The sequence below is a fragment of the Herpailurus yagouaroundi genome, unplaced genomic scaffold (genome assembly GCF_014898765.1).
Source record: "Herpailurus yagouaroundi ecotype Mexico unplaced genomic scaffold, PumYag 159, whole genome shotgun sequence".
NCBI classification, from domain to species: domain Eukaryota; kingdom Metazoa; phylum Chordata; class Mammalia; order Carnivora; family Felidae; genus Herpailurus; species Herpailurus yagouaroundi.
In genome coordinates, this window is record NW_024412400.1 from 40,139,411 (window position 1) to 40,147,204 (window position 7,794).

The window sequence follows — 7,794 nt, forward strand, 5'->3', positions numbered from 1 at the left end:
GAAGAGAGAGCGAATCCTAAGCAGGCTCCTCACTGTCAGCACAGAGCCTGTCGTGGGGTTTGATCTCACAAGCCATGAGATCATGGCCTGAGCCAAAATCAAGAGTCAGACGCTTAACCAACAGCCACCCAGGTGCCCCGATTCTTAACAACTCTTAAGCCCACCCAAAACTGTAAACTTCATCATAACCATGGGCATTGCCACCATGAGTTCTTACGAATAAAAACTGCTTTATCTGTTAGTTTGTCTCCCTTCACCAGGGTCAAACTCTTCTGATTCTATTTTAGAGTTTGCTATAGTCAATAAAATAGTTTCTTCACAAATAAATACAAAGAGAAGACATAATAAATTGTGCATGTTTGGCTCATTTTTTTTTTTTTTTGCCTTGACATTTAGTATTGGCAAACAATGAATTTGTAGTTAACTCACTTTCTCTTAATTTCCCTTGCATTGCCTTTGTTTAAGGTACATTTTAAACATCTTCTATTAGCATAACATTTGGTACTTCTCGACTTGAAAACATTTTTTTTTTCATCTGATAATCAGAGAGTGGAATATTTTTTCGTTTTATATAGATGCACACTGAGATAGGAAGAAATTAAAGGACTCACTCAAGGGACCATGACGACACCAGGAAAAATGTTAAGAAATCTCTCTGAGCCTATTTCATGGAATGAGACTTGCCTTAGAGCATCCCAGAACTATGGGCTAAATTAGCCTTAAGCATAAAAATGTAAGCACTTTGTTGAATGTTTTAAGTGTTGGTTTGATTTTGAGCAAGGTGAATTGATTAGTCGGGGTAAAGTGGAAAGTGAAACAGCTGAGTACATCTGGTGTCAACTGATAAGAACCCAAACACACATGCAATTTCCCTCCTGGAAAGGGAGGAGCTGCCCTCTACTTGACAGCTCAGTAAGGTGTTCCTGCCTCTCCCACCTAATGTCACTGCAGGGAGCCCCTGATGGAAACAGTCTCTGTCCAGTGACAGAAGAAAAAAGGTGGATTCGGGATTTAAGGAGAGCTTTAGGATGCTGAAATAAGCTGTGTGTGTGTGTGTGTGTGTGTGTGTGTGTGTGTGTGTGTGTGTGTGTATGTGTGTGTGTGTGTGTGTGTGTGTGTGTGTGTGTGTGTGTATATATATATATATATATATATATATATATATATATACACACACATTTTTTTTTTCCCATTAGTGTTCACTGTCTACTGTCTGTGAAATTGTGGGACAGACACCCTGCCTTGAGAAAATCTCTTTGCAGCATCTGGGAAAAAAAGCATCAAATAAAATAAACTTCTATGTTCAACATAAAAGCTTACGTACGTGTGTAATTGTTTTTTCTCCAGGCATGTTCATAAATGAACATATATATTTAAGGAAAGAGACAGGTTTGAGCAGCAAGCATTATTCCTGATCTAATGCTTCCGGCTTCATTTTCAAAAGGAAAAACAAAACAAAACAAAACAAAAGTTAAAGATGACTAAAACACTTTTTAAGGTGAAGGCATAGTCTAGCAGTATGAAGAATGATAATCTAGACCATACCTTTGGAACTCTAATGCGCAGAGGGCTAAGTTAGGGATCTAACTAAAATGCAGACTCTGAATCAGTACATCTGAGATGGGTCTTGTAAGTCTGTATTTCTAGTAAGCTCCCACATTATGATAATTCTTCTGGTCTTCAGACTACATTTCAGCATCAAGGGTCTAAAGTATTAACTAATAGATTGGGAAAAAAAAAAACCCTGGAATCATTGACTCCTCACAGTTTACATGCAAGTAAATTTTGCTTTCCCATTTTGAATTTTCTTTCTTGTTTTCTTCTGGAACTCTTAAAAAAATTAATATCCCTGAGGCCAAACGTACCAGGTTTTTCTTTCTCATACTTGAACACAGTATAAACATTTAAAAAAATTATCTATAAGCAGCGTTTAAGTTAGCATACTTATCGAGTAACTGGTTTATAAATACTAACATTTTACTAACCATCTATTACTTGGGCTGGGGACTAACATTTTGTGTTTTATAAGTGCAATTGCATCAAAGATTTTCTTAGTTCCATAATTAGCCATTAAATCTCAGGGCCTCCAGCAGGGAAATGGGGATATATATTTATGTTTAGTGGGAAGAATATGTTACAGTGTTTAGCCACCCACATATATATGTCTCAGTCACTGTGTAAATGACAGGGGCAACCTGTCTCATGGCCAGCAAAGATGTGGATAAGAAGAAAGTTTTTCCCCCTCATAAGACTACAGCAGATTTCCCACACATTTTCGATGTTTTATGTTCTATTGAAAACCACTTGTATGAGGACTCTGGTAAGAAGCATATCCCTTCTGCTCTGCAGTCCTGTTCATTGAAGTTTTTTGCTACTCACAACACCTCATGCATGACTTGGCAAATGTATTTTAAGATGGAAAGAAAACTCTCTCATCTCAAGTTGCTACAGTCAGGGTTGCAAGTGTGCTGGCAGTTACACAAGATGAAATGAGAGCATGTCTCTGCCAGATTATACATGGTATGCAGCAGGAACCCAAAAGAAAGGGACAGATGAATGACCGTCTTTCGGAAGATGCGGTGTTAAAACTGGTGCTTGAAGACTGAGCTTAAAGGCACAAGTTGTCAGGCAGGCCGACTGAGGGGGGGACAGGTGAGAGGGAGAAGGAATGAGAACATCCCAAGGAGAGGAGGTGGCTTATTCAAAAGGCAGGACTGCTGTTTTAGGGAATGTGACTCATTTAGGGATCTGTGTTCAGGAATGATGGAAGGTGATGTGTGAGGGGAGAGTGGGAATGAAGGAGTAGACCTACACCGGCCAACTCCATCTTTTTCTGTGTCCTCCACCTTGAGTAACTTCCCGATCAAAACACTCCCGGTGACCTGCGAAACAGGACTCTGACCCTTCCCCAGCCAATCGGCTGAAGCCATGACCCTTCCCCAGCCAATCAGCCGAGGCCACGACCCTTCCCCAGCCAATCGGCTGAGGCCTCAGCCATTACCTCACCAACTGCCCCTAGACCCCAATAAAACCTTTGTGCTTTTGAAACTCGCTCTCTCTCCCCGGCATCTCACCGCTGCGTCGGTGCAGGTAGGAGATTGAGCTCGAGCTAGCTCGAATAAAGGCTCTTTTGCTTTTGCATTGGACTCAGCTCCCTGGTGGTCTTTGGGGATCACGAATTCTGGGCATAACAGGAAAAGGCGGGCTTGGGTATGTAGGCAGTATCCCAATATGAAAAATCTACCATCTTAAAAAAATGTTTAGATGTTATCTTTCAAAACAATTTTTTTGAGAGAGAAACAGAGAATGAAATGGGGGGGGGGGAGCAGAGCAGAGAGAGAAGAGAGAGAGAATCCTAAGCAGGCCCCACACTTGAGCATGGAGCCCGATATGGGGCTTGATCTCACAAAGTGTGAGAGGGTGAGATCATGACCTGAGCTGAAACTAAGAGTCAGATGTTTAATCAGCTGAGCCACCCAGGGACCCCTAGATCTTATCTTAAAACTGAAAGGAGACCTTCAGAATTTTAACCTCTGTATATCACAGCCTTCTGTTAAAATGAATTGCATATACTTTGTCTTCTCTGCTAAACTAAATATGTGAATGACCTTTTTGCAACATGCCTGATTTTTTTCACACTGATTGGTTTGACATTACAGATCAAACTATTCCCAGTTTCCACCCGTCTTTCCTCCTGCCTTCTACCTTTTAGATGTGCCTATTCTCATAGAAACAAAGAACCTGCAGTCTTCTTGCACTTCCGGCCTATATCTCTGTGTTCTCTTGGTTTCCTTGCTTAGAAAGAACCACGTTTCTGTCATTGTTACCTTCAGTGCCTCTTCCTACTCACTATGTGTCTCAGTGTCGCACACTGGTTGCTCTGTCCTTTATTCACATGTCATCATTACGTACACATCAGACAATCGGAACTGTTCTAAACATTTGCATCACTCAGGTTGAAGTTCTGAAATACATACATGTGTATGTGTTACTGTGATTTACATATCAGGGCTATGGATTTGACCCTTTATTCAATGCCAAGGGCAAGGGGAAAAAGGTGAGACTTTGCAGATATTTAACAGTTATTGGCTGGCAATATACCCTGAGTAAGTTTCTTTGAGCACTTGGAAACACAGAATGAATCTCCCCTGGCAATCTTGGTATACTAGCTCTTTAAAATGCATGCATTTGAAAGCTGCTCTAAGTTCAGATTAATTACAGAAAGAGCAGGCATTACCAGTTTCTATTGTCTGAGTATCAGGATGTCTTTCTTTTCCTGAAATTGCAGATTTGGAAGAGACGGTACTTATGTAACAGAATTACTGAAACAATATTTTCTTTAGTAATTAAAATAGTGTTTGTTCTCTTTGCGAACAATTTGCTCTGGGAGCATCTTTTTTGATGATATACATTATGGTTTAGTAAACAGACTTCAGACTTCATTAAATGTAGCTCTTGGTAGGAATCTCAAATTTTAACCTGAAGTGTTTGCAGAATGAGGCATGATGTGGCTGTTTCTTCAAATGGACTCAAATGCTTAATTAGAAATTTGTGATGAAAACTTTCAATTTTATAGTGTAAGTAAGCAAAATGCCTCTAAGAATGATTAGGCAATGTTGCCTTTATTTTCTGAGAGAGGGAGAGAGAGACAGAGACAGAGAGACAGAGAGATTTAAGCATGCTCCATGCTCGGTGCAGAGCCCGAAGCAGATCTCAATCCCTGGGATCATGACCTGAGCGGAAGTTGAGAATCTGACGCTTAACCCACTGAGCCACCCAGGCGCCCCAACGATGTTGCCTTTTATAAGTACTGTATGCCTGTCACATCCTCTTTTCTTTAGTAGCATATAGTTCTTGAATGAGAAAACATCTTTCTAAGGGCCTTTCCAGCTTAGCTCTTCATAGTCAAAGTCCTAACAGTAGAGAAAAGATTCAGGGACACATTTGACAAAGTAAGCATCTAGACAGGAACAGAACGAGCAAATGGCTGGCTTCCTGACCTCTATGTGATATATGAAATCAACAAAAGAAAAAAGCTGCGTTATAATTATGAACATATTTTTAAACGAGAGAGAGCATGAGAAAGGGCTGAATTCTGAAGGCGGTTTATTCTGTAAATACGCTCATGTACACACAACACCTTCTTGATATATGATCAATGACAACAATCACTAAAAGGGCTCATAGGGAACATGGGAAATTTCTGATCTATGTTCTCATGTGGAAAGTGCTAACAGCAAAAATTTGCTGCAGCGTCCTGTAGTTCTGATTCCGTTCTGGAAGCCTGCAGGGAATTTTGAGACTTGGATCTTTTCTGTTCCCAATTCTCACCACAATTCAAAAATATAATTAAATTAGTGACAAAGAACAGTTGTTCTCAATGTCCCCAAATCCCAAAATGGACTAGATGAAAATATGACATGGAATTTCTCGGGCTTCCCTTGTTCTCTTACCTATTCCAGAATCAGTTAGTTATATGTTCCTTACCAATAATGCACTCCCCCTGATCCTACTTGAATTTCCCTGGTGACTGTGACCTGTTTCCAAAATGTAGGCAACTATCACCAAATTATTTTTTGGTTCTTTTTCATGTGTAAAGTATATGGAGGAGACACAAAGACTATAAAAAACTTGATCCGCGCTGTCATTATGTCAAATTTCAGCGGATTCCTCAGGTTACGCGATAGCCACATTTTCATGGCTCTTTCATCCTTTATTATTTTCCCCAAAACAATTCTATATTTTCTACTTTTATCAAGTAGTCCCTCTATTTCCACTAGGTTTCAGCAAATAGTCTTATTTTCTACATTGTTTACTATTATTATTAACTGCCAGGTATGATGTTAACTAATCTGAATGTATCCTACGGTAAACACTATTATTAATTCAATTTTACAAATGAGGTGACTGCCAATAAAAAGTGTATGATGTTTGGACAATATTATTTTCTTAATATCATTTGTATTATCATGTGTGATTCCCTATTTCCAAATGAGAACAGTGAGATTTACTGCCCTGGGGAAGGAAGAAGGTGGGAACTACCAAGAACAAACCAGCTAGCTGTTGGTCAGCTTTGAGTCTCAGATCTTATGTTTTTGATCGCTTTAACTAGAAAATAGTGATAAAAAGCCCATGTAGTCAAGAGAGACATAAGTTTCAAAAATTTATTTCTTATCTGCTAATATGTCTAGAGGTAGGTCAATGGACTTTATTTTAGCTATTTCTTAGTACCATGTCTTAGAACTGTGAGAACAGGAAGAAAAGCCCTCAATCTCCATGAAGATGACCTATGGGAATAAATATGTGTTGACCTGCATTTTCTGATTACTTCTGGATCCAAAGAAGAGAGTCCTGTTAGAAGAATTCTCAATTTCTCAGGGAGAAGAGGTCTTTTATTTCACTTTCTATTTGGAGCTTTTAACAAGAGTATCCTTTTCATGTGGTTGTACTAAAGCAGGCTTAGATTGTTTGGGGAGAAGATAGGGTTTATTTAGCTCTCCTAACCCTTTTTTTTTTTTTTTGGCACTCTATAGTTGGAAAACAAACTATTTATTCCTGGTGTGTGTGTGTGTGTGTGTGTGTGTGTGTGTGTGTGTGTGTGTGTAAACTGGGCAGGTGATGTGGTAGTTAGCCTTGTGTGCTGGCTATTGAGAATGTCAGAAGCAGATATTATAGGGGATTAAATGCCCTTAGAGAGGAGGGCTGAAGGATGGGCTTCATAGACAAGGTGCTAAAGAGAAATCAGGGCAAGTAGGACTATCAGTAGAATCAGTCAACAAAAGAATACGGATGATTTAAGAGGAGCATAGTCTAAATTAAGAACATAGATCATCATATCTCTTTCACACCTCTAAGAACATCTATAACACCTCTGCAAAGACTAGCAATGGTCCCAAGAATGTAGAATAGATCTCAGTGGCTTCCACCCTTAAATTTCATTTGCTTATACCCCCTGCATATTCACCCCCCCGCCATATATCCAGATAACATCTTAAAAAGGAAAGGTAGAAATGGGAATACTTCTAAAAGGAGGTACATTTAACTGAGTCATGTAGACAGATACTAACTTCCTAAAGAGATCATCCAAATTGCTGAGCTTGGCTGAGATAACCAGATCAGAATTCAACCAGTGTCTCTCAACTCCAAAACATCCCTTGCCAGAGGGTTGGGAGCTAACAAGAGAGATAATTTTAGTTATGGGGAATTAAAAAGACAGATTCCTTTGCCTATCTAAGTGTGGTGTGAATAAATTGTCTTTAACAATTAAAGCTACATACTATGGGGCGCCTGGGTGGCTCAGTCGGTTAAGCGTCCAATTTCAGCTCAGGTCACGATCTCACGGTTTGTGAGTTCGAGCCCCACGTCAGGCTCTGGGCTGACGTCTCAGAGCCTGGAGCCTGCTTCAGATTCTGTGTCTCCCTCTCTCTCTGCCCCTCCCCCGTTCATGCTCTGTCTCTCTCTGTCCCCAAAATAAATAAACGTTTAAAGCTACATACTATGAGCTCTGAGAGCAAGGACCATGCCTTTTTGTTCACTGTGTGCGGCATCAGTGTCTGCTTAGTCACTCATCACATTTTTGGAATGTCAAGGTAATTTAAAGAACTTGTTATTTTTCCTTTAAGGCAGAACTGTAATCATAATTTTAGATGCTAAAACTTCCAAGACACCTCGTTGGCTCAGTTGGTCAGGTGCCCAACTCTTAATTTTGGCTCAGGTCATGATCTCATTGTTTGTGAGGTCAAACCTGCCTGGGGCTCTGCGCTGTTGTGTGGTGCCTGCTTGGGACTCTCTCTT